General features: G+C 41.8%; 1 long non-coding RNA gene across 1 annotated transcript; it reads left to right on the top strand.

Moving 5' to 3' along the window:
• Positions 1-25967, top strand: LOC141275684 (uncharacterized). The gene is made up of 3 exons (XR_012327199.1): positions 1-477; positions 4402-4466; positions 23122-25967. It is a non-coding gene; the product is annotated as an uncharacterized lncRNA (long non-coding RNA).
• The last annotated feature ends 1658 nt before the right edge of the window (positions 25968-27625 follow it).

Below are 27625 nucleotides of genomic sequence, written 5' to 3'. Positions count from 1 at the left end.
ACAAAGTAGAGGTGCAAAACACCGAGAGGAAACCTCAGTGTTGTGGGTAATCTACAGCTACAACCAGGACACTTCCTGTTTGCTTCTTTCTGGTACAGGAATTCGTTCCTGGCTCAGTCTGGGAACTATTGGTGGGAAAGGGTAAGAGGGTGAATCTGCCAGGAGTAGGGAGTATTCACAGAGAGGTAAGAGAAGATCCTGACCATTTCACATATAAAGAACAGATAATTACACAGTGGAGTGTTTGGAGCTCACACACCACACAGAAAGAGATGTGATGTCTTTACAGGTGCATGTTGGCTTCATGACCCACTTTCAGCGGAACATATGCTCATCCTGAGTGGTCATGGTTGGCCCAGAGCCAGTCGAGTTATCTCGCTTCAGCCTTGCATGCGACCCGTGCTACACACTGACAAGCTGACGGCCAGGGCAAAGCCGAGCAATCTGGTAGCATGATTCACCCCAAGGCTAACAGAGGTACAGCAGACAGTCCCTCAAGACTTGGCCAGTGGGGTAACCTCCTTTCTGAGAGCTCATGCTGCAGTTTGTTAGTTGGTTTAGTTGCTTGGCTGGGTGGTGATGGTAGTGTTGTTTGAGGTTTCTTCCTTCCTTCCTTTCTTTTCTGAGCATGAAGACCATTTGTCTATCTTAGGAGTTGGGAGAGGAGACTTATCTGAAAGAGTAGAAGACAGAAGTGTTGGGACAGGCTTAAGGCCTGGGCTTTCTGAGAGGATGACCAGAACTGGCTCACTTGTTCAGAGGCCATTAGGCTCCTTAGTGAGAGGGAAGAAGGGCACCGTATCTTTTGCTTATGGGGGCTAAAGAAGGAAGGACTAGGAATTGTGGAGAAGACTTGAGGGGAGGGACTGGGGCCAAGGAACCTCTCCCTCCTATTTTCCTACCACACACTCTCCTGAGGACCTCATCTATTCCCATGGCTTTTTTATATATATATATATGTATTGGAGTACAGTTGATTAACAATGTTGTATTAGTTTCAGGTGTACAGCAAAGTGGTTATACATATACATGTTCCTATTCTTTTTCAAATTCTTTTCCCATTTAGGTTATTACAGAATACTGAGCAGAGTTCCCAGTGCTATACAGTAGGTCCTTGTTGGTTATCTCTTTTAAATACAGCAGTGTGTACATGTCAATCCCAAACTCCCAATCTACCCCTCCCCCCGACCCTTCCCCTCTGGTAACCAACCATAAGTTCATTCTCTAAGTCAGTGACTCTGTTTCTGTTTTGTAAATAAGTTCATTTGTATCATTTTTTTCGATTCCACATATAAGCAATATCATATGATATTTGTCTTTCTCTCTGACTTACTTCACTTAGTCAGATAATCTCCAGGTCTATCCATGTTGCTGCAAATGGCATTATTTCATTCTTTTTAATGGCTAAGTAATGTTCCATTGTATATATGTATCGTATCTTTTTTTATCCATTCATCTGTCGATGGGCATTTAGGTTGCTTCCATGTCTTGGCTATTGTAAACAGTGCTGCAGTGAACATTGGGGTGCATTTATGTTTTTCTCTGGATATATGCCCAGGAGTGGGATTGCTGGATCATATGGTAGCTCTATTTTTAGTTTCTTAAAGAACCTCCATACTATTCTCCATGGTAGCTGCACCAATTTACATTCCCACCAACAGTGTAGGAGGGTTCCCTTTTCTCCACACACTCTCCAGCATTTATTGTTTGTAGAATTTTTGATGATGGCCATTCTGGCTGGTGTGAGGTGATATCTCATAGATTTGATTTGCATTTCTCTAATATTTAGTGATGTTGAGCATCTTTTCATGTGCCTCTTGGTCATCTGTATGTCTTCTTTGGAAAAATGTCTGTTTAGGTCTTCTGCTCAGTGTTTGACTTGGTTGTTTGTTTTTTTGATATTGAGCTGCATGAGCTGTTTGTAAATTTTGGTGATTAATCCCTTGTCGGTCACATCATTTGCAAATATTTTCTCCCATTTTGTGTGTTGTCTTTTCATTTTGTTTATGGTTTCCTTTGCTGTGCAAAAGCTTTTGAGTTTAATTAGGTCCCATTTGTTTATTTTTGTTTTTATTTCCATTACTCTGGGAGAAGGATTGAAAAAGATATTGCTGCAATTTATGTCAAAGAGTGTTCTCCCTATGCTTTACTCTAAGAGTTTTATAGTATCCAGTCTACATTTAAGTCTTTAATCCATTTTGAGTTTATTTTTGTCTATGGTATTAAAGAAAGTTCTGATTTCATTTTTTAACCTATAGCTGTCCAGTTTTCCCAGCACCACTTATTGAAGAGACTGTCTTTTCTCCATTGTATATTCCTGCCTCCTTTGTTGTAGATTAATTGACCATAAGTGTGTGGGTTTATCTCTGGGGTTTCTGTCCTGTTCCATTGATCTATATTTCTGTTTTTGTGCCAGTACCATACTGTTTTGATGACTGTGGCTTTGTAGTATTGTCTGAAGTCAGGGAGCCTGATTCCTCCAGCTCCATTTTTTTAAAATTTTTGTTTTGTTTTGTTTTTTCCTGGAGATGGCTTTGGCTATTCAGGGTTTTTTGTGTCTCCATACAAATTTTAAGATTTTTTTTGTTCTAGTTCTGTGAAAAATGCCATTGGGAATTTGATAGGGATTGTACTGAATCTATAGATTGCCTTGGGTAGTATAGTCATTTTGACAATATTGATTCTTCCAATCCAAGAACATGGTGTATCTTTCCATCTGTTTGTGTCATCTTTGATTCCTTTCATCAGTGTCTTATAGTTTTTGGAGTACAGATTTTTTGCCTCCTTAGGTAGGTTTATTCCTAGGTATTTTTTTTTGATGCAATGGTAAATGAGATTGTTTCTTTAATTTCTCTTTCTGATCTTCCATTGTTAGTGTATAGAAATGCAACAGATCTCTGTGTATCCCATGGCTTTAAATGCCATCTGTATGCTAATGACCCCCCAAATCCCTGCCTCCAGATCAGACCTCCCCTTCCAGGTTCCAGGTGTGTATTCTGGCTTCCCACTGGACTCCTCCTTCTGTCTGTCTCACACACAGATGAAACTTAATTCCAAAACCTGAATGGATTTCCACTCACTCTCACGACTGCATTTTCCCCTCAGATTTCCCCATCTTAGTTAATGGCACCATCATGGGCCGGTCTTTCAAGCAAGAAATCGAAGTCATACTCGCTTCCTCTTTGTCTCACTTCTCAGATAGAATCCAACAGGAAGTCGTGTTGATTCAACCACCAATAGATGGAGAAGGCCTCGGTTCCTCCCGAAGGCCCCTGCGCTCGGCGGCAGCCTCCTCACTGGTTCCCCCGCTTGCTTTCGCTTCTGCATCCTACAACCCATTCTTCATGCACTTTGAAGCAAGGATGACCTGGAATTTCAATTATTTCATGTTATTCTCCCATTTCAGTGGCTTTATTTTTCACATAGAATTATATGCAAGCTCTCTACGGCCTTCCGTCCTGCCACTGACCGTACCTCACTTCTCATCTTGTACTATTCTGCCCCTTGCTCACTGTCCTTCAGCAACCCTGATTTTCTTTCTGTTTCTTTCCTACCTCAGGGAGTTTGCATATGCTGTTCTTTCTGGCTGGGACACCCTCCCTTCCTTCAACTGCTTGCATGATTACTGTCTCCTCATTTCTTTTGTCCTACCTCACATTACCTCCTCAGACAGGCCTTCCCTGAGTGGTCACCCTCCCCTGTTATTCTGTCTCTGCCTCTTGCTCTTTTCGTTCAAAGCACATTTCACAATTTGTAATAATGCTTTAATTCAGTGTTTTACTGTCTGAACCACTAGCACCTCGCTTGGGCCTTGCATATAGAAGACACTCAATATGTTTCACTGTTACTGTTTGTTCCATGTATCTTAGACCTAATCCTACCATCATAGTTATGTGAAAATTCACTTGGTTGGCCAGGGTGTTTCTGTCCAATAGACTGGAGGTATGGCTTCTGTAAGGGACACCAAGAAGATATCCAGAAAGTGTGCTGCACTAAATGGGTTAACATATCAGAGAAAATTGCCCCATTACATGAGTGGGAATATTTTTCAGTCTGTGCTTCACGATCTCATCCATCAGCCATTCACTCATCATGTAAACAAGAAATCCCCTACGTGTGCATTAGATCTTGCCCAATACACATCTGATCACAGCATGAGGACAGCCTGCTGAGAACAGAGCAGGAATGCATAAACTCTAGAGGTCGACTGGAACCCTGGCAAGGGAGGGAGGGGAAGAATTCCTAAGTTGTCCTTTGGTGCTGGTCGAGGACACACTGGTACACCATGAGCTTGAGTCAGAGTAAACTAAGTAGCTCTATTTCACAGTAATTAGACTTCACCAGTGTCTGCGTCCCATGCATCAGATTGGAACAGAATTTATAAGACTGGCCTTCTTACAGGGACAGCTTGAAGGAAGACAGTCCAAAGCATCAAGGGATGCTGAAGAAGCATTACCCGGGGCAAGGTAAGAGCGTGTGCCAAAGTGTAGAAGTAAAACCATATTAAGAGGAGAGGTGGGAATAACCAAGAGTTAGGAAAGACGGGAACGTGAGTCAAGTAGAACTAATAAACAGGAGCCGACCTTGGAAGGCACAGGACGGTCAGGCTGGGAAGTTCCTCCTAGAGTTGCCTCTACATCCTGCTGCAACAGACCCACTTTTGTCCCTCCAGTTTGGTAGGGTGCCAGAAATTCCACCTGCTCTGCTCTGCTTGAGAACTATGTGCCTGAACGGCCATAAAATTCCCCTGCAGTTTTAAGAATTTAAGGAGTTGCATCAGATTGCTGGCAAAGCACTCAGACAGAAACACGGGTCAGGAGGGAAAGGGAAGAGGCAAGATGTGCCAGGACGGAGTGTGCCGTAGAATAGCTACTTGAGTACCAGGTGTAGAGGTGGGGAGTGTCTGCCCTCAGGACCGGTAACTCAATCCGTGCCTCTACGCGGTGACTCATCTAAGCTCATCCCACAACACGGCAGTGGGAAGTTATAGAGATCACAAGGTTCTAGGGAGCCCTGCTCTTGTATCACTTTGGGTACCCCAGGTTTTTATATAAATGTCCAAGAGGCTAGGATTTATAGAGAAAGAGAACTCTATTTGTTTGTCTGCCTTCGGTTGCAGGAACAGGAAGGCAAAAATACAATTTATTCACTTAAAAAGCGGAAAGGTTTCAGGGCAAAACACTTCAGGCATGAATGAATTCAGTAGTTCAAACCTCCCCACCAAAAGCCAGCCTCTTTCTTTCTCCCTCAGGTCTGGCTTCATTCTCAGAACGAATCGTGTCCAGGCTCTCTTCCTGTCTCTTTCTAAGAGGAGAAAGAGCTTCTTTTCTCAGTAATTCCAACAAAGATCTCAGGACTGGCTCTGTTTGTACTGATTTAGTCATATGCCTATCTCCAAACTAATCGCAATGACTAGGGGAATACACTGGTTGGCCAAGACGTGGGCAGTGTGGGAAAGAAGTTTAGCTCCACCTGGACCACCTGCACTAAGGGTAAGAGAAATTTCCCAAATAAAAATAAAAATATTAGGAATTCCCTGGCGGTCCAGTGGTTAGGACTCCATGTTTCCACTGCTGAGGGCCCGGGTTCAATCCCTGGTTGAGGAACTAAGATCTCACAAGCCGTGCGGTGCAGCCAAAAAAATAAAATAAAAACTAAAATATTGTTAAAATAATATGGTAAGAATGAGGAATGGAGGCCAGAAGAGCAAACGCAAGACACCAAGGGGACTGGGATAAACTAAGTTGGGTGTGAGTACATAGAGCCAAAGTCAAGATTTAACCAGGAGAGTCATGGTGCTGAGCTGAGTGAAATTGGAATGTGAATTGAATGAAAGGGGCCAGGAGAGGACCCAAGTACAGTGAGCAGAAGGGTTGGTAACTGGGATTATTAAGGGCAAGGTTCAGCCCAGTTTCACTAGAAAACAGAGCCTAGAGCAACACTTAATTGCTAATGCTTCATGGGGAGGTGCAATGTCAAGGCTGCAAAAATGAGGGAGAAAGGAAATGAGGCTAGAAGCAAACAGGATGGTGTCACTCCTTCATGAAGAGACACAGAGGACCTCTGCTATAAAGGGGCCATTTCCTTTACACTGTACTGGAACACCATACCGTGGAACAGTCCATTGTGGGGAGGGACAGAGAAGAAATGGATCTGCCATCACCACCGATCAAAGTGTGTGCCCATGGAGTTAACTCCCCCAAACCCCTGTGATGTTGCCTGTCCTGTTCAGTAGGGGAAGCCAGCCTTATGTAACCTGTGACATGGTGTTTCATCCGAGTGCATGTGAGGAAGTAGTGGGAGGTACCAACGACTCTGGGCATTGGCCTCAGGCAGTAGAACAACCTGGAACTGAGCAGATCAGGCAGGGAGCTAATTGCTGCAAAAACAGCTGAGGAGAAGCAAGGGGCAGAGGGCCCAAGAGCTGGGTGAGGCCAGGGGAATCTGAGGTGGCACATAGGATGTATTCGGTACAGGGTTCATACTTTGAATTAGGATTTTTTTAACTGCTACTAGCCTAGCTTGGCACATTGTAGGCCCTCCACAAGTGTGGATAAATGAATGTTAATATGTGCTAGGCATTATGTTAGGTCCTTGGGATACAATAGCAACGAAAGCATAGATTTCAGGCAGATAAATTCTACAGAACAGGTCAGGGATCAGTTATTTCATTTTTAGGGGAACCTAGCTGTGCTGAGGACAGGACTTTTTAAAGATGTAGTCTTGACATGGGTTCCATGCTGTAATCTCTGAAACATTCCCATATTTTCTCATGTGGCCCACGTGGTCTGTGCCTCCTGTCTCTAGAACCTGTGAGTTTAATAAGCTTTGTTTTTTTTTGTTGTTTGTTTGTTTTGGTTTTCCTGAGTCTTTCCTGTGTCTTCTCTTCTGGCTGCACCTGACTGACCATTTCATAAAAGAATACAAAACAAACACCAAGTTACACACAAGGCATTATATAATGAGAACATGTTATATCTGTATCTGTGGATATATCTATGTCTATGGATACATCCATATATACACTATATATTGATCTGACATTGCAGATGGCATGTCACTCATGATTTCAGGGGATATAATTATTAAAATGTTAAACTGTAGCCACTCATCCCTATAACAATTATAACTAACAATTCTATAGCATTTACATGTCTCAAGCCCTGTTCTGAGTATTTTGCTGATGTTAGCTCATTTAATTCTCACAACAATTCTATGAGATAGTGCATAGCCCGCCAAGAGATCTTCTTAGGGTCAGCCAAACTCTCAGGCTCACCAAGTGACGACGGACCACCAGCCTATTCAGGGTATAGGAGAGGAACCAAAGCTCACCAGCAGGGCACTTCAGACATTTCTCTTCAGTGGCAATTCTTGAAACGGTGCAACAGCCTGGGGTCAGGAAATAGGACCCACATGGGATAAGTGTAGGATCTGCCTGGCTTAGAAGCCTCATTCTTCACCAGAGCCAATACCTCCTGTAGGGTTCCCCCCTCTTTTAATTAATAGACATTATATTTTAGAGCAGTTTTAGGTTTCAGAAAAATTGAGAGGAAAGTACAGAGAGTTCCCATATACTCCTTCAGCCCTCGATACACAGTTTCCCTTATTATTAACATCTTTTATTAGTGTGATACATTTGTTACACTTGATGAATGAATGAAGATATATTGTTATTAACTAACATCCTAGTATATTATTAGGGTTCACTCTTGGTGTACATTCTGTGGGTTTTGACAAATGTGTAATGTCACATATCCACCACGATAGCATCATACAGAATAGTTTTACTGTCTTAAAACCCCCATGTATTCTACCTCTTCATCCTCTTCTTTCCTCAGACCCCTGGCAACCACTGATCTTTCTACTCTCTCCATAGTTTTTGCCTTTTTCGTAGTGTAATGCCTTTTTGGTCTTTCATTTAGCAATATGTTTTTAACATCCCTCGATGTCTTTTCCTGGTTTGATAGCTCATTTCTTTTTAAAAAAAATAATTAATTAATTAGTTTGTTTCTTTATTTATTTATTTTTGGCTGCATTGGGTCTTTTGTGCTGCACACGGGCTTTCTCTAGTTGCAGCGAGCAGGGGCTACTCTTCATTGCAGTGTGCGGGCTTCTCACTGCAGTGGCTTCTCTTGTTGCGGAGCACGGGCTCTAGGCGCGTGGGTTTCAGTAGTTGTGGCACGTGGGCTCAGTAGTTGTGGCTCGAGGGCTCTAGAGCACAGGCTCAGTAGTTGTGGCACACGGGCTTAGTTGCTCCGTGGCATGTGGGATCTTCCCAGACCAGGGCTCGAACCTGTGTCCCCTGAATTAGCAGGCGGATTCTTAACCACTGTGCCACCAGGGAAGTCCCTGATAGCTCATTTCTTTTTATTGCTGAATAATATTTCATTATATGGATGTACCACAGTTTGTCTACCCATTCATCTATTGAAGGCCATCTTGGTTGCTTCCAAGTTCTGGCAATTACGAATAAAAGCTCCTGTAAACATTTGTGTATAGGTTTTTGTGTGGACCTAAGTTTTCAGCTTATTTGGGCAAATACCAAGGAGCGTGATTCCTGGATCATATGTTAATATTTCCTGTAGGATTTTTATAGGCATAACTACAAGGATCCTGAAAGATACAAGCCTAGTTTTAAGGGTCACCGTACTCAGGGAAGCCCAAAGCATGGCATCCCCATAAATGCCCATTGGGCATTTATAGATTTTTTCTAATTCCTCCCAGTCCAGATGCAATTTGCCACTCAGGGTTCATTTTTACCATAAACAACGATGTCTAATAACATGGTTGACATTTCTACTTTTCCCAGATTACTGCAAGAACAGAGCTGGATAGTCAACCAATGTTTAAGTCTCACAGAGGGATAATAGGTTTTGTTAAACCCTTTGCTCACAGATGTGTATTTTTATTTCCCCCATTTTTCAAATGAAGAAGCTGAAGCACAGAGGATGCCCAGGATCACATAGCTAGTAAAAAGTGGAACCAAGGGGCTTCCCTGGTGGCGCAGTGGTTGAGAGTTCGCCTGCCGATGCAGGGGACACGGGTTCGTGCCCCGATCCGGGAAGATCCCACATGCCGCAGAGCGGCTGGACCTGTGAGCCATGGCCGCTGAGCCTGTGCGTCCGGAGCCTGTGCTCCGCAACAGGAGAGGCCACAACACTGAGAGGCCCGCGTACCACACACACACACAAAAAAAAGTGGAACCAAGAATCAGACCCAGGCATTTGGCTCCAGAGTCTGTGCTCATAAATGCTATATTATACTGCCTCAAGCATTATTTGCCTTTCTTATAAATGGAGGTAGTGTTTATGTAAATAAGTCATGGGTTAATACCCCTAGAATATTAGATGATAAGCCTGTGACCACTAAAGTTGCTGTAATGCTGATTTTATCTAAGAGCCTCTCTCTTTCTGTGCTCTGGGGGAAATTTTTTCAAAACCTCTAATTTTCAGGGGGTGGGGAAGTCCCCGGGATTTCTGGGGACTCTCACCAACTTAAGGCCTCCAGATCTCCTCTGACTCAGGCCCCGGCACCAGAACTTACTGTCTCTATTTTATTTCCCACAAAAACCATGGTGCAGAATTTGGCCCCTTTACTGGTTTTCATAAGAAGTACAGTTGCCTCAAGCTTCTGTGGTTTTGTAAACTATCCTGCATGTGCATGAGGTCACTGAGAAGAGGCACCTTGCTTAGTTCACAGTATTCCAGCAAACATGGCATTTGCTCATGTTCATTTCCCTTCTTTTCCTTTCTCTCCTTTCTCCCTCTGCCTCACCACAATTGCAAATAAATCTCTCTTTTTTTACTCTCTTCTTTCCTCAGAAGACTTCAGAGCTCCTATACCCTGCAGGGAAGTACTATTTCTTATGAATACAGGCTTCCAGATGCTGTATTCATAAGAAAGGTGAGCCTTGCCCAAGAAGAACCCGTGTACACTTGTTATATAATATTTTTTCCATCTCATTACCTTGTGATCAAGGTAGCTGATCAGCAGTCCATTATAATAAGCCTTCAGCGACTATATTTGGTAACCGTGTTGCAATGACCAAAATATCACCAGAAATGTGTCACTAAAGATCTTTGTTTAGTCTGTTACATTCTTTTTTTTTCCAAATGCGTCTGCACTGAGAGCATCATTCTTTCTTTTTTTTAATTGGAGTATAGTTGCTTTACAATATTGCATTAGTTTATACTGTACAGCAAAGTGAATCAGCTATACATATACATATATCCCCTCTTTTTTGGATTTCCTTCTCATTTAGGTCACCACAGAGCATTAAGTAGAGTTCCATGTGCTATACAGTAGGTTCTCATTAGTTATCTATTGTATACATAGTATCAATAGTGTATATATGTCAGTCCCAATCTCCCAATTCATCCCATCCCCTCTCCTTTCCCCCTTGGTATCCATGCGTTTGTTCTCTATGTCTATGTCTCTATTTCTGTTTTGTAAATAAGATCGTCTATACCAATTTTTTTCAGATTCCACATATATATGTTAATATACAATATTTGTTTTTCTCTTTCTGACTTACTACACTCTGTGTGACAGTCTCTAGGTCCATCCGTGTCTCTACAAATGACCCAATTTCGTTCCTTTTTATGGCTGAATAATATTCCATTGTATATGTGTGCCACATCTTCTTTATCCATTCCTCTGTTGATGGACATTTAGGTTGCTTCCATGTCCTTCCTATTGTAAATAGTGCTGCAATGAACATTGGGGTGCATGTGTCTTTTTGAATATTACATTCTTTTTTTTTTTTTATTTTTTTATTTTTTTATTTTTTTAACATCTTTATTAGGGTATAATTACTTTACAATGGTGTGTTAGTTTCTGCCCCATAACAAAGTGAATCAGCTATACATATACATATGTTCCCACATCTCTTCCCTCCTGCGTCTCCCCCCCCCCCACCCTCCCCATCCCACCCCTCCAGGCTGTCACAGAGCACCGAGCCAATATCCCTGTGCCATGCGGCTGCTTCCCACCAGCTATCTACCTTACTACGTTTGTTAGTGTGTATATGTCCATGACTCTCTCCCGCCCCGCCACAGCTCACCCTTCCCCCTCCCCATAACCTCAAGTCCGTTCTCTAGGAGGTCTGCGTCTTTATTCCTGCCCTACCCCTAGGCTCTTCATGACATTTTTTTTTCTTAAATTCCATATATATGTGTCAGCATACTGTATTTGTCCTTTTCCTTCTGACCCACTTCACTGTGTATGACAGACTCTAGGTCTATCCACCTCATTACAAATAGCTCAATTTCGTTTCTTTTTATGGCTGAGTAATATTCCATTGTATATATGTGCCACATCTTCTTTATCCATTCATCCGATGATGGGCACTTAGGTTGTTTCCATCTCCGGGCTATTGTAAATAGAGCTGCGATGAACATTTTGGTACATGACTCTTTTTGAATTTCGGTTTTCTCAGGGTATATGCCCAGTAGTGGGATTGCTGGGTCATATGGTAGTTCTATTTGTAGTTTTTTAAGGAACCTCCATACTGTTCTCCATAGTGGCTGAACCAATTCACATTCCCACCAGCAGTGCCCACTCTCACCCCTCTTATTCAACATAGTTTTGGAAGTTTTAGCCACAGCAATCAGAGAAGAGAAGGAAATAAAAGGAATCCAAATCGGAAAAGAAGAAGTAAAGCTGTCACTGTTTGCAGATGACATGATCCTATACATAGAGAATCCTAAAGATGCTACCAGAAAACTACTAGAGCTAATCAATGAATTTGGTAAAGTAGCAGGATACAAAATTAATGCACAGAAATCTCTGGCATTCCTATATACTAATGATGAAAAATCTGAAAGTGAAATCAAGAAAACACTCCCATTTACCATTGCAACAAAAAGAATAAAATATCTAGGAATAAACCTACCTAAGGAGACAAAAGACCTGTATGCAGAAAACTATAAGACACTGATGAAAGAAATTAAAGATGATACAAATAGATGGAGACATATACCATGTTCTTGGATTGGAAGAATCAACATTGTGAAAATGACTCTACTACCCAAAGCAATCTATAGATTCAATGCAATCCCTATCAAACTACCACTGGCATTTTTCACAGAACTAGAACAAAAAATTTCGCAATTTGTATGGAAACACAAAAGACCCCGAATAGCCAAAGCAATCTTGAGAACAAAAAAAGGAACTGGAGGAATCAGGCTCCCTGACTTCAGACTATACTACAAAGCTACAGTTATCAAGACAGTATGGTACTGGCACAAAAACAGAAAGATAGATCAATGGAACAGGATAGAAAGCCCAGAGATAAACCCAGGCACATATGGACACCTTATCTTTGATAAAGGTGGCAGGAATGTACAGTGGAAAAAGGACAGCCTCTTCAATAAATGGTGCTGGGAAAACTGGACAGGTACATGTAAAAGAATGAAATTAGAACACTCCCTAACACCATACACAAAAATAAGCTCAAAATGGATTAAAGACCTAAATATAAGGCCAGAAACTATCAAACTATTAGAGGAAAACATAGGCAGAACACTCTATGACATAAATCACAGAATATTACATTCTTGTTTTCTACTTTTTATTTTCCTTTTAGTATAACCAACAAAATAGTAGAGAGAGCAGAAGCAGTTTATTTCTCATTCAGAGATTGTATGAGATTTTCTCATAAATCTCAAGCCGTACAACCCAGGAATCATTGATATCCAGTTGTTCTCCTCTGTGTCATCATATCTCCATTAGTTTTGACCGAAAGGGGGCTTTTTGTGCAACGCCTGTCTTTGTTAGCGTTTAGCCAAAGTCGTGGTTGGCAAATTAACAACAGATTGAAACATTTCATCTTTCATTCTTGAACTAATATTTTCAGATTTGCCCTGTGATGTAATTTAGGTCAGAGCTATCAATTTCCTGTGAGATAGTGTATTCACTAGGTTTTAGTTCAATTCAACTCTATATATATTTCGAATGCCTAGTATTTACAAAGTACCATGAGAGATGATGGGAGAGATGCCAAGGTGAGCAGGGCTCTGTCACCAGCCTCGAGAAAGCCAAGTGGAACAGGTAAGGCATGAACCCAGTAACTGCAACATAAGGTAGAACATAATGGCTGTAAGAAAGAAGAAGGTGCAAATGCTGTGCTGTGGGATTTTAAGAGGACAGACCAGTCACATCCAGTTGGGAAGATCAGGAGATGGCTTTAGAGGAGGTCTCTGAAGTCTAAGTGCAATTTTGAGAGATTGGGATGATGGGGAAAGTATGAAAGATAGGAGGCCCACAAAGGCAAGAGTCTGGAAGTGTAAGGGGTAGAATCAGAGATCAGCAAAGTGCTTTTTTTTTTGGCAGGAACACAAGATGCTGAGAGAGGACTTTGGGTAACAGAGCTGGAAAGGTAGGGCATATTTCAAGAAGCTGAAAATCTGCCTTAAAATAGTAAAAATAGTTGAGGCTAGAAAACCTTCCAGTCTTGAAATTATAAGCAGTTTCAATCTCTTGGGTAGAAACTAGAATTTACCTTTGGGGCCAAACTGCTAAATCAGTTTTTTTAAACATAACTTCATTGGGCCTTTTAATTTTGTAGATATGAGGGCAAGTAAGTACTCACTGTTTTTCCTAAAGGACAAAATGCGATGAAGTAACCCAAATGCAAATGCTTTGAACAGTCTATTTAGTAACGTAAATTGGGTGTATCTTAAGCTCAGTTATGCTCCTGCAGAGTTATAATTTTTTTCTCAATCTAGATTTAGAATTTCTTATGTCTGAAAATTGCTGGTTGTTCTTGGGTGATGTGCTGATGGATGCTTGCCCAAGCATTTGTTTACGGGAGATCAGGAATGAAAACCCGGCTGTAGTAGGGGTGTGTGAAGGACCATTCTACTCTTCACCACATGCTGGAGGAAAGGCTGTAAAGGAATTGTATTTGGCTTGTGGTAATGCTTCCAGGCTGGATTCTTGGTGGCCCACATGTGGTGTTACATAAACTAGGCAGCCTAATATTAATAAATGTGGTCTGGGAGGGTGGGACCTGCTGAGGTAGGTGAGCCTAATACTTAAAAGTGTGGTGCCCTGTAAGGGGATGATTCTCCTCAGTATTACTCATCCTGGGAAGACAATCCTCCTAAATCAGGAAGTGAGGGCATTGAGGACAGTGTTTTTCTCTCTCTAGGCCCAGGTGCATTGCTGGGTCTGGACTCCCTAGAAGGGACATTATGGGAGCATTTGTGGCAGAGTGAGTCAAGCCTTCCATTTGGAGGCAGGAGTTACTTTATTTAACGACTCTGAGGTCATGTTTTGTGGACGCTAAGAGTAGTAAATTTTCAGTAGCAGTTTGACATTATTCTCTGTGTTATGCTTGTGTTACCCTCAAGCATTGAATGAAGTTTTGTTAAAAAGCTCTAGCCTGGGGCTTCCCTGGTGGCACAGTGGTTGAGAGTCCGCCTGCTGATGCAGGAGACGCGGGTTCGTGCCCCGGTCCGGGAAGATCCCACATGCCGTGGAGCGGCTGGGCCCGTGAGCCGTGGCCGCTGAGCCTGCGCGTCCGGAGCCTGTGCTCCGCAACGGGAGAGACCACAACAGTGAGAGGCCCACGTACCGCAAAAAAAAAAACAAAAAAAACCTTAATAGTAGTAATAAAGTGAATGTGTGCATGTGTGTGTATGTGTGAATATAGAAGGGGAGCAAGAGGAAAAGTAGATGAGACACTGAAAAGCAGTAATTTCACAACTGAGCACTCAATGCATAATAATTTATTATTGGAAGTGTGACTTTAGATGTATCAAATAGTACATCATGGTAAGGTCTGGGACATACAGGTGGCTTTATTTTGTAATCATATCTTGGTAAGGCTTGAGATATACACATCATATGTTTAAAATACTTAATGCTACATTTATAAGCACTTTGATAAGCGTGCATACCACATAATGATGTATCCCTTTTCCTGTTACCTGTAATATTGATTTAGAGCTAAAGCTTTCTAATTGCTTTGTTTTATGTTATGATAGAGAACAGGTGTACTGATGGGCATGATTGGTTCGCTTGCTACTCTGAAAATATATTGACTTAACTCATTTTTGCATCCTTAACATCTAGTAATGTTCCTAATAATGGTGGTTAATGAGTGAATTAACTAAATGAATTGAATAGCTGTATAAACAGCACTTAAAGGAGGCAATGAATTTCTACCACTTTATGAGATATACAGCATGGACAAAGGGAGATAAAAAGTGGACAAACCTTCCTGATGAGATCGGTGGACAGACCTCTCTTTCCATTTGTTTGCCATGGTATTCTCTTTAACCCAGATTCACATCTGGCTTTTTTTTTTTAAGTTTCATGTGTACAACATTACATTTCTACTTCTGTCTACACTACAGTGTGCTCACCACGAAAAATTTAGTTTCCTATCATCACCATACAGTTGATCTCCTTTATCCATTTCTCCCTCCACTCCCACCCCACATGTGACCTTTATCTGGTTCCGCTATGACTTGGAGAAGCTCCAGCTTTATTCCTTCCTATCTGGGTATCTCAGCAAATGGCTCTCCTGAGTTCAGCATTGTTTCTGGCATTTGCTAAGTTCATCTGTTTGATGCATTCAACCCTTGAGTAGGGAAGGTGTTGGTTTCTGCCAACCAGTTCCCTCCCTGGGGACTAATAAGTTAGGGACCACATTAAGTTGAATGTCAAGCCCATTCCAAAGTACTGACCCCAAACACAGTATTCCTGGCTGGCAAGAGAGAGCTATCAAAGCATACTGGCTGAGCATGTATTCCTGTGTGTGTGTGTGTGTGTGTGAGGGAGGGAGAGAATAGGCAAGGAGGAAGAAATTGGTAGATATTAGTAAAAGCCAAAATAGAGTATATGTCTATTTTAAAGAATAAAACCATCATTTTTGCTTTTTTCTCCGTTTTTGAGATTGCTATGTATATACGCATAATTCAAAATTCTTAAAGTATTAGGGAACATTTATTAACTTATTCTTCTCCCAGTATTCTGACAATATTAAAATTATATTTTAAATGTGATTTCATGAATAACTAAAAGAATGAGTCTTTAGGCCTAGAAGTGTTCAGTGTTCAAAGTTTTAAGGGCATGACCCCAATATATTATGGATTTAAAGATGGCCATCCATTTAATAAAGAATAAGATTAAAGGCAATAAGAGAAGTAATTTGTGTTTAGAGACAAAGAATATAGGAGGCATAAGTTCACATCTGGCAGTCGGTGAAAAGTTAATGGCCCTGAAAGAAAAGGGCCGTTTTCCATTTTGCGTGGTGTTCTCTGCACAGGTGATGATCATTATATTATAAAAACTAAGACAAAGGCTCTCTTTAAGCCTTGGATAGAGAGGATATTATGAGAACCCCTGACTGCCAGAAACACAGAGATCATTGTGCCACTATCTATAATTCCTAGGCAAGAAGATAGGTGTTGGATAAGGCAAAAGGCCTCCTAATTTTCAGACATAGGAAGACTGTTTTTTTTTTTTTTGCGGTACGCGGGCCTCTCACTGTTGTGGCCTCTCCCGTTGCGGAGCACAGGCTCCGGACGCACAGGCTCAGCGTCCATGGCTCATGGGCCCAGCCGCTCCGCGGCATGTGGGATCTTCCCGGACCGGGGCACGAACCTGTGTCCCCTGCATCGGCAGGTGGACTCTCAACCACTGCGCCACCAGGGAAGCCCCAGGAAGACGTTTTTTAATGCGTTTACTTAACAAAACTTTATTGAGAACCTTCTTAGGTAACAAGTACTGTGCTAAACACTGGGGGTAAAAAGAGAGAAATAAGACATGGTTTCTAGAGAAGGGAGACGCTTAGCAGATAACACAAACATTTGGGAAGTGCATTATTGATTTGCACAGGATATCATCAGGTGATCAGAGCTGTAGTTATGAGCGTGGGCTTACAAATTAGACAGGTGTGTGGTTGATACTGGCTGTCTCATACAAGCCGTGTGGATCTGGAAAAGCAATTAAATAGCCCTGGCCCTCATTCTCCATCTGGGAGTAAAATCTACCTCCTAGGCTTGTAATAGAAATGTAATGAAATAATGTAAAGAAAGCACTTAATACCATGCCTGGCACAGAGTAGCCACTCAATAAAACAGCAATGATTGGGGTTATTATTATATCTGGAAACTGTGTATTGGTAATGTTAATCCTGGGCAAGATTCAAAAACTGTAAAATATTTTTTTTCCTAATAAAGAAAGATGTGACCACTGAGAGCTATACAACGGGTTCACTAACAAATCAGCTATGATTAACCTCATTGCTTTTTTGGCATAGTTACCCCGACACCTAGTTACTAACAAGTCAGATAAAGAAAGAGGTAAGTAGGCATAACGTTAGTGGGTTTAGCAAGACACCTGGCCGTCTCCCATCCCACACCATTAGGCATTTGGGAAAACTAGGTTAGGCCTGGTGATGGTACAGTGAAGTGGACTTGCCCGTGGCTGACGGTGCTTATTACCAAAGGGTGATGTAAACCTGAAGGAAGTGTGTAGGGCCGTTGTTCTTGCCCTTCCAGTTCAAAACTTTTATGAACAAATTAGAAAAGAGCTTTAAGGGCAGTCTGATAAAATATAACTTCTCATTAGATGAAATAAGCAATATGTTTCATGATGGATTCAGGACCCAAAAGGAGCTCTCTCCACAGACCAGAAAAACAGACCTAAGCTCCTTGAATTTTATTGTCTATGTGTAGTCTTTAAAGTCGTTTTGATCATTGTGGACTACATGGTCTGAATTTACAGAGAAACAGTAAAGCTTAAGTGCTCTACTCCAGACTGAAAGCAAGGAAAATGTTAAAGTACTCATCTTACAATATATTAGAGATGTATTCCTTCTGCAGAAAGAGAGGCGTAGTTCTGACAATCATACTGTGTCACTAGTTTGTACTAAATACATATGCAATATGATATAATAAGAATTTAACCCAGTTTCTTAATGTCCTGGTTTTATCATTTTGGTAAATAGCTAAAACTAACTTGTGGTGACAAAATACAAGCTTTCTCTCTCAATTTTTTGATAAGTTTCCAAATTATACACAGATGTTAGCCTCAAAATTAAAATAAAATGATTGCCCCTAAAACAATTACTCAGACTTTCCCTTTAGTGTTTAAAAAAATCAGCATGGATGTTTGCATAGCATTATGCCTTAAAGAACAATTTATTTGGCTTCTGTTTTCATGGAGTCAGGTTATGTTGAGTTGAAAATATATGTTGTCTCAATGGAAAATATACTTAAGCAGGGCTGATGCTTTCTACAGTCTTTCTACTCCCTGGAACTTGAATAACAGCCTTTCCAGGTTTGAAAAAGCCAAGTGAATCTGTACAATAATCTATGCATGACTATCAAAGGAAACGTATTTCTGGAATACGCTAGTCCCTCTTTGCATTGAGGTTAACTCTGTAAAGGAAAGTAACTATCGAGGCAGCAGCCCGGAGCCTCTGGGTTCAGAGAGCCAGCAGTGATCAGCTTTGATGTGCTCACACGAAACCTGTATTGGAAGAGTGTCCCTTCGAAATTCATGTCTTTCCCAGAATCTCAGAATATGACCTTATCTGGAAAAAGCATCTTTACAGATACAATTAGTTAAGATGAGATCATATTGGAGTAGGGTGTGCTCTGAATCCAATCTAACTGATGTCCTAATAAGAAGGGGGGAACAGACAGGCATACAGGGGGAAGACAGTATGAAGACACAGAGACACACGGGAGAGAGCCAAGTGATGACAGAGGTAGAGACTGGAGTGATGTATCTACAAGCCAAGGAATGCCGAGGATTGCAGGCAATACTGGAAGCTGGGCATGGACCACATTCTCCCCCAGAGCCCTGGAGAGAACATGGCTCCGCCAACATCTTTTGTTTTTAATTAATTAATTTATTTATTTATTTTTGGCTGCGTTGGGTCTTGGTTGGTGCGCGCCGGCTTTCTCTAGCTGTGGCGAGCGGGGGCTACTCTTTGTTGCAGTGCGCGGGCTTCTCATTGCGGTGGCGTCTCTTGTTGCAGAGCACGGGCTCTAGGCGTGCGGGCTTCAGTAGTTGTGGCACATGGGCTCAGTTGTTGTGGCTCACGGGCTCTAGAACGCAGACTCAGTAGTGGTGCACGGGCTTAGTTGCTCCACGGCATGTGGGGTCTTCCCAGACCTGGGCTCAAACCCATGTCCCCTGCATTGGCAGGCGGATTCTTAAGCACTGTGCCACCAGGGAAGCCCTCTGCCAACATCTTAATCTTAGACTTCCGGCTTCCAGAACTGTGAGAGAATAAATTTCTTTTGTCTTACATCACCCTTTGTGATACTTCGTTACAGCAGCCCTAGGAAACATGTAAAATCTGAGGTGCCTAGGGAGAATGAATTTATCATGGGATTCGTGAAAAATGCATATTTGGGGTGCCTCAAGGGTTTCATAGATTTCTGTTGAGGCTTCACAGAACATCAGATATGGCCTCCTGACTTACCTTCCTTTGACTGGCCTTGCCCTGCGACAATCTGTTTTCCCCTTGGCCACCAGGGTGATCTTCCCAAAGCCTACATCTCATCCCCTCATGCCTCTGCATAAAACACAGCAATTGTTTTCCCCGTTGCCTTCAGGATAAATCCCCAGTTTCCCAGAGTGGGGTCTTCCTGATCTGTACCCAGCTTATCTCACCTGGTGCCAACCCTCCCCCCTATAACTTCTCCAGCCACCCGACCTGTTCAGGGACTCCTGCTGTTTCTCCCATCTGGCCTTTGTGCCTTTATTCCCTCTGCCTGGAGCACTTTCCTCTGGTGCGTCCAGTACCCCTTCTCCCAGTTCATGCTGCCCGTTCTTGGCTTGGACCTCTCTTCCCAGGAGGCTTTCGCTGTCCCTCCCATGTGCTCCCTGTGCACTCTGCTTCACCCAGCATTGCTCTTCCCTCTGCGTTGCCCTTGCTTGTTTATTTGTGTAGCAAGGACTTTTACTCTTCACCACTCAGGTGCAAGAAATGTCACATTCCATTCTTACTAAAATCAACTAAACGCGCTTCTCATTCTCATCCTCTTGAATCAGGAAAAGTCAGGCTCTGAGCTTCCCCCCTGTCCCACACCCCCGTGAAGTCAGCCAAGGTTTCTGAATTCATGCAATACCAGAAAACTGGTTCTCCAGCCGTATGATGCTGCAGTTGACCGGCGGGGTGCCGGCTGTCTGGTGGACTCAGGGACCACCCCTCACCCCAGCAATGCTCTCCACTGGTGGCAGGAGGACCCTCCTAGCCACTCAGAGCCTCAGCATGGATTGGCCAGTCTGGATGGACTCCCCACTAAGGCAGAGTTCACCCCACCTTATACACCCCACCATAGAGAGCAATCCTCAAACTCCTTACTTTTTTTTTTTTTCCAAACTCCTTACTTTTATTTACATCTAGGGAAACCTCTACTGCCCCTCTGCCCCATGCGCTGCGTGTGTGTGCATGCACACACACTCTCACACACACACTCACACACACACACACACACACACACACACACACACACACACACACAGCTAAGCATTCCTGTCTTTTCCACTTAAGTCTCTTTCCTCTGCCCTGAGTCAAACCAGAATTTTCTTCCTCAGTCCACTAGAAGCAGGTAAGGTGTGTGTGCCAACCAGTTGGGTACTGGTTCGCTGGCAAACTCAGGGCCACCCTTACAACCACATAGGGTAGGATGGGAAAAAGGTAACTGGGCTTTACAAGCACAATGCAGGGCTCTCCATCTAGGCAGAAATAGAAAAAGATCTTGATTCGCATTGCTCCACACTCAAAACAAAAGCAATATAAAAACCAAAATGCCAGTCAGTTTTTAAAAAGCACTCCACCTATTACAGTTTTTCCTTTCCACTGAGAGGAGAGGGAGAGTGCCATGTTCACCATGACAGTGTACTTGCTCTGTGGGAGGTGTTTTAACCATTACACGGTACTGCTAGATAGTAGACTATCTTTAGAAAATGGGCATGCTTACTAATAATAGCCTAGAGTAGGGGTAAAAAGCTTAGAATCAGACAAATCTGGATTTGAACACTTGCCCTGCTACGTATAAGCTTGTGACTTTGATGTACCTAGAATATTTGACAACCTGAGTAAGCCGTTATTTTTAACATCCTCTCTGCTGTACAACAAAGCTTTTTCAGTAATATTTATGTGATAATTGGTAAATGGTCATTATTTTCTTGATGAATTCTTTAGTTTTAAAACAATTAACAGTTTTTTAAAAGTACATTTCGAAGCTAACGATATCCAAATTCAGCCAAATATTTAATAAGTGAACAGATTATACCTCAGAGTTGGCAGTTGTTTTATTACTTTAAATTTTAAAGAAAAACAAAATGTCCAAACTGTTCGCATAGAATGACAGCATTAAAGTGACTCAAGTTCTGTTCTTTGTATTTACAATCATGTGCTATCATTGTTTATTTTAAATTTAGTATTTAAACACAGGAATAGGTGGTTCCACAGGGGTTCAAGATATGAATTGCACTCAAAGCAAAGCTCAAACAATTTCAACCCATCACTAATTTCTCTAAATAGATAGAGGAAGACTCTATAACTCTTGTTCTCAGATCACTTCCATGTAGAATCCAGTGTTTATTAAAGGAAAAGTAAGTTTTAAAGTGTGCTAGTTTAAAAAAAAAGTGCTAGTTTTGAGGCATATACTCTATTATTAAAATTCCGTAATACCCACAACAATTGCTTAAAATGTGGCCAGCAAAAGATTTTTTTCTGGAAGGAGTATTTTATCCCTGGCATTATCTAGAATTGCTGGTATATAATGATTTAAACACACACATGCACGTGCACACATGCATGCAGACACACACACACACACACACACACACACACACACACACACGTTCATAGGAAAGTATTCATAATGGCCAAAAAGTGGAAGCAGCCCACGAGTACACTGATGGATGAATAGATAAACAAAATACGGTATATATATACAATGGGATATCATTCAGCCTTTTAAAAAGGGAGGAAATTCTGACATATGCTACAACGTGGATAAACCTTGAAGACATTCTGCTAAGTGAAATGAGCCAGTCACAAAAGGACCCTGTGATCCCACTTGTATGTGGTACTTGGAGTTGTCAAAGCTATTGAGACAAAAAGTAGACCGGTGGTTACCAGGGACTGGAAGGAGGGGGGAATGAGGAGTTATTGTTGAATTCGTTCAAATTTTCAGTTTTGCAAGATGAAAAGAGTTCTGGGGATGGATGCTGGTGATGGCGGCACAACACTATAAATAGACTTAGTGCCACTGAGCTGTACACTTAAAAATAGGCAAGATGGTAAATTTATGTGACGTACATTTTACCACAAAGCTTTTAAATGCCAAAAAAAAAGAGAGCCTGACTTTTCGTCAGTTTTGTTATTATATTTAAATCTCGGCAGCCAGTGCACCTCCTCATTGCCTGAACTCAGGGCAGATCACATCCACGTCCACCCCTTGGCGTTCTCCTGGACTTTTAGCACGTTTCTTAACTTCTTCGAGTCTTAGTTTCCTTGTCTGCAAGGTGGAGATAATAATTTCTTCAAGGAGCTGTTGAAAGAATTAAATAACTGCCTTTGGCTCATAGTAAATGCTTAGTAGTGCTAGCGCCATATTCGTATTTAAATGATTTTTAGATGCCAGGGAAGTGACAGAAGTAATGTTGGCAGAACTAGAAACTGGCAGCATGATAAATGGGTCCTTTTTTAAGGAGGGAGGGTAACAAAGTGCAGTGTGCAGTTTTGCCCTACTGTTTCACTTTACTGAATATGAGTTCCTCTAACGGTCCAGGCCCATCCCACTGCCTCTACTGACCACCCAAACCCAAGCAAGCATCCTGCCCATCTTTGAAATTAACAGGAGTCAGCCTCACAGATTTAAGGTGCTCCTTTCAGCTAAACAGTACCTGAAGGGTATAATGGGGTGCCAGGCCCAGCAACATTATCAGCATCTTCTTGATCTGCTCAAGGTCTTTTGGCAAAGATTGGGAAACTGGAAGTGCACATAGAGTGGTATCAACAATGTTTAGCTGTCATTAGGGCGTCCTCTCTTGTAAAGTTAATTTATAATGATAATTTATAGAATACTCTTCTGTATGGAATTTATTAATTCTCAGAGGCAGCTTCTGCTTCTGCAGCATGCAGGAAGCCGTACTTGTTCCTGCAGAAACAGGATCTCATTGACCACATCTGACATGACAACACAGGGAGGAAACCCAGTGTCTTTGGTAAGTGTATGAGACCAGCTGCTGCTACAAGAGTTAAAAAAAAAAAAAAGTAGGAACGAATACACAAGCCAGTATAATTTACAGAGCACATGCCGTACAAAATAGTGACTGCAGTGTCCTCAGTTCCAAAATTAAGGACTAGAAACTGTTTTTTAAAAAAGGAAAAAAGAAAGAACAGCAGAAGGCCCAAAATGGAGTCATTTGCCCCCAACGATACCAAACTGAGACTTAATTGCAGTTTGAATCCCTCCCAGAAATGACAATCTGAAATTTCCTGGTCCACACTGCTGGGGTAATCGGCAGGATAAAGACCCCTGCTGTTCCTTTCCTCCCAAAGAAGGAGGCCAGGCCTGAAACAACCCTTTCTTTTCTTTTGCTAATACCGTCTTGCCCCACCCTCCTTCTGCCCATAAAAAGCTTCCATTTTGCACAACCTCTCTGAGCGTCTCTCGACAGGCATACCTTGATCTAGTGCACTTCCACTTCGCAGATACTGCATTTTTTTACAGGTTGAAGGTTTGCGGCAACCTTGCGTTGAGCAAGTCTGTCGGCGCCATTTTTCCAACAGCATTTCCTCACTTCTTGTCTCTGTGTCACATTTTGGTAATTCTCAAATTACTTCCAACTTTTTCATTATTACTGTATTTGTTATGGTGATCAGTGATCTTTAATGTTACTTTTGCAAAAGGATTGCAATTCACTGAATGCTCAGATGATGGTTAGCATTTTTTAGCAATAAGGTATTTTTTAATTAAGCTATGGACATTGTTCTTTAGATATAATGCTATTGTATACTTAATAGACTACAGTAAAGTATAGAAAACTTTTATATGCCCTGGGAAACAAAAAGTCATGATTTGCTTTATTGCGATATTCGCTTTGTTGTGGTGGTCTGGAACCAAACACGAAATACTTTGAGGTACGCCTGTATTTGCTATATGGGGTGCTGCCTGATTCATGAATCATTGAATAAGGCCAATTAGATCTTCAGACTTTCTCGGTTCAATTCTGTTTTTTAACAAAACTTATATCCTCGGGCTTCCCTGGTGGCGCAGTGGTTGAGAGTCCGCCTGCCGATGCAGGGGACACGGGTTCGTGCCCCGGTCCGGGAAGATCCCACATGCCACGGAGCGGCTGGGCATGTGAGCCATGGCTGCTGAGCCTGCGCATCCGGAGCCTGTGCTCCGCAACGGGAGAGGCCACAGCAGTGAGAGGCCCGCGTACAGCAAAAATAAAGAAAAAAGAAAAAAAAAAACCATATCCTCTTTATTCGGGATTTTTTAAAATTAATTATGGAAAACAATTTTTCCCCATCCCTGCATAATGGGCAAGCTATTTTGAACATAAGTTTTATCATCAGTGACAGCTACTGATGGGGATTCCGAGAACCAACAACAGTAATGTCACCAGAATTTAGTAGGAACATTATTTTTTTCTATAGAGTGAATTAAAAAAAAAACAAAACTGAGCCTTGTTTTTCCAAAGGAAGTAAAAACAAGTGATGTAAAGACAAGTGATATAAAGAAAATTATCTTCAGTCTTATTTGACACGCTATAAACAAGTATCCACAGTGAATCTAGGCAGCCATTTCTGAATTGAAGGACGTTTTAAAAAGGCTGCCGTTTGCATAACAAAATGCGTTTCAGCACAGCACTACCACCACCACACATCTTTTCCCCTGAATCCTGGGATGGGTGTAGAAGGAGATGTTCTGAAGTATCACTCGAGTTTATAGAAGAGACAGAAATCACATAGCCTTAATTAGGCAGAGGATTCTTAGTAACAAGAGGAACGAAAGGAAGGAAGGGGAAAAGAAAGTAGAAAGAAAGGAAGAGACAAAAAGTGAGGGGGAATGAGAGAGGGAGGGAGGAAGGGAGAATGGTAAAAAGAAACAGAGCAGGAGGGGAAGGGAAGGAGGGAGGGAGAAAGGGAGAGAAAGAAAGGGAGGAGGAAGATAGGTCAGAATGTACATTTCTCCAGGTGGTTTGTAGCACGTGAAAGTAAGGAGCATTGTGTTCCCGATGGGGGCGGGGGCCCAGCCACACTCTCTTCCACACTGGGGTCTGGTGCCCCAGCTGGAGAAAGCAGAGACAGCCCAGGCCAGACGCCAGACTCGGAAGGCAAGGATGTTAACAGAGCTGAGAGAGGGCACAGGTAAGGGCCCAGGACAGATGGGATCTGTGGCCACGTGGAAGGCCTGCAGGAGGCACAGACCGTGGCACGGAGGCCTGCGCCCAAGATGTGGCTGGAGACCCATCCCAAATCCCTGCTGCCCTGAGGACGCTGTGTGGTGAGACATCACCTCTGGAAGCCAAAGGGCTGAGCGACCTGTTCCCAGTGTGTCTGCCTTGCCATCAGGGAAGCAGTTTTGTTGTGAATTCTTCTGTCCTCTCACACAATAGGGCTTTGGAACTGAGATTACTCTTGAAAGTGTCGGGTAAATGTTTTAAAATTAAAATAAAGCCACTTGACAAAGGAAGCTTTGCTGAAGTAATGGAGATTTTAGGAAGGAGTGCATTAGAGGGTTCTTGACTACTTGGGAAGCAGATTGTCACCAAGGAATAGGTGACTCATTATCAAAGACAGAGACACTGTTGCCTACTTCAAGGGGCACGTCTACCAACAAACGTCAAACTCACGAAAACCCGTTGGTGAATGCCTTCTCCTGCAGCTCCACATAAGGGAGATGCCATAAAGAACAACCAAGTAAGCCCGCCCTTCCTCCTGACGAAACAGGACTTTATTCTACTGATAATCAATTTAGATACGTAAAAAGGAAAGTACTCCACAGAGGACAGTGAATTGAATGATACTTCAGCAATTTTGACGTAGCCAAGATAAATAAATTGAAGTTCTATTGAACAAGGAAGGATATTGATACAACCTAAACTCACTTGTTCTACAGAAAATATCAAATGCTCCCTTTTCTGGAGGGTCTTGGAGCCTCTCACCAAGAGACCATGGGCCCAAAGCCATGTGTTCAGGTATCCTCTGAGCAGTGTAAATTCAGCTCCATTGTCAGAGTAATCAAACCTGCTGAATGGGACAGGTTTGCCCAAATTCAAGGCCATGTTTCTCTTTATCGTTAGAAAAAATGGTTTTAAGTAGAATGTCATGAGGGGACTAGAGTGGCTGGGATCTTAGAGCAAGATCCCTTCTGATAACCAGAGTGCACCACGAGTTCTTGGAAGCTGCTGCTCCCTTCATATTTGGCATTAACCAGCTTATTGTCCTTGTGTAGACAAGTGCTCTGGGCTGCGTAACCACTGAATTGCTACATAAAGCCTCTATTCATCCAGAATGAAAATGTGTCAACAAGTAGCCTTTGAAGTCCAAGAGGGGCCTTTGTGCAGAGAAAGGACTATTTACAGCTACTTTAATTTTAAATTAATATTTAGTTATTAACATTACAAAATTTAAAACCTAATTCCCTTACATTTTAAGTGTAATTTACAAGTCATATTCTTCTATTTATAATTCTGATAAAATATGAATCATTTTTACTCATTCTTTTATTAATATTTGATTAAATCAAACTAAACAAGCTAAATTCCTTTTAATAATCATTCCCATTTACAAATTCCCCAAGTTATTTCATCACTTCCTTAAATATTTCAACTACATTTGCAAATTTCACATATTTACTGTTCTCTTTTAAGATATTAAGGTAAACTAAATAATCGTTACAAGCAAAACAATTCATGAGCTAATTTAATGCTAATTTAGTGAATCTCAAATTATCCTAAAAATTTAAGAACTATTCATAAAATTAGCCAAATTATTATGCCTATTAAGTTAAAATTACAAGTCTGAAATCAATAATGCAGGTAAAGGTGAAAGCACATGGGTGATGTGTCAGATTCCTTCAGCATTACACTTTAAACAACAAATATAGATTACCCCAATGATTACTTATTCCTGTACCTTACACAAAAGTATTATTTGTGGGTTGGTTCAATTTATTATATTTAAATTTAATTCTAAAACTCCATGTGGTTGGAAGGACACTTAGCTGGACAGAAGTGAAGTTGTAACATCCTGGGCAAGTTGAGGTGACTATGCTGACCATTAGACCCTGAGACAGCTACTTATCAGGTGAGAGTCCAGGCAGGACACAGCCCTGAGGATACATGTTTGCAAACAGAAGCTGTATAAGACAGGATTCTAATACTTGCTCCCTAACTTTGTTTTACCTTTCTTCTTTCAGCTTTATTATTTTTAATTTGTATTTGTATTATTTTTTATTTATTACATGTTGAGTTTGGTAGATGGAATTCTACAAACCACCTGCCACCCTCCCCTTGTTAACCCTAGCTGAATTAAACTAATCCTTTTATTGCATGATTGAATCTGCATTCTTTTTAGATCTTTCTCAGACAACAGCTTTCCAGCCCTCTTAATGTCATCTTAATG

Source organism: Tursiops truncatus, chromosome 17 (assembly GCF_011762595.2).
Source record: "Tursiops truncatus isolate mTurTru1 chromosome 17, mTurTru1.mat.Y, whole genome shotgun sequence".
In the NCBI taxonomy this organism is placed as follows: Eukaryota; Metazoa; Chordata; class Mammalia; order Artiodactyla; family Delphinidae; genus Tursiops; species Tursiops truncatus.
The sequence above is the reverse complement of the archived record's forward strand: the minus strand, read 5'-3'. Positions and strand labels throughout refer to the sequence as shown.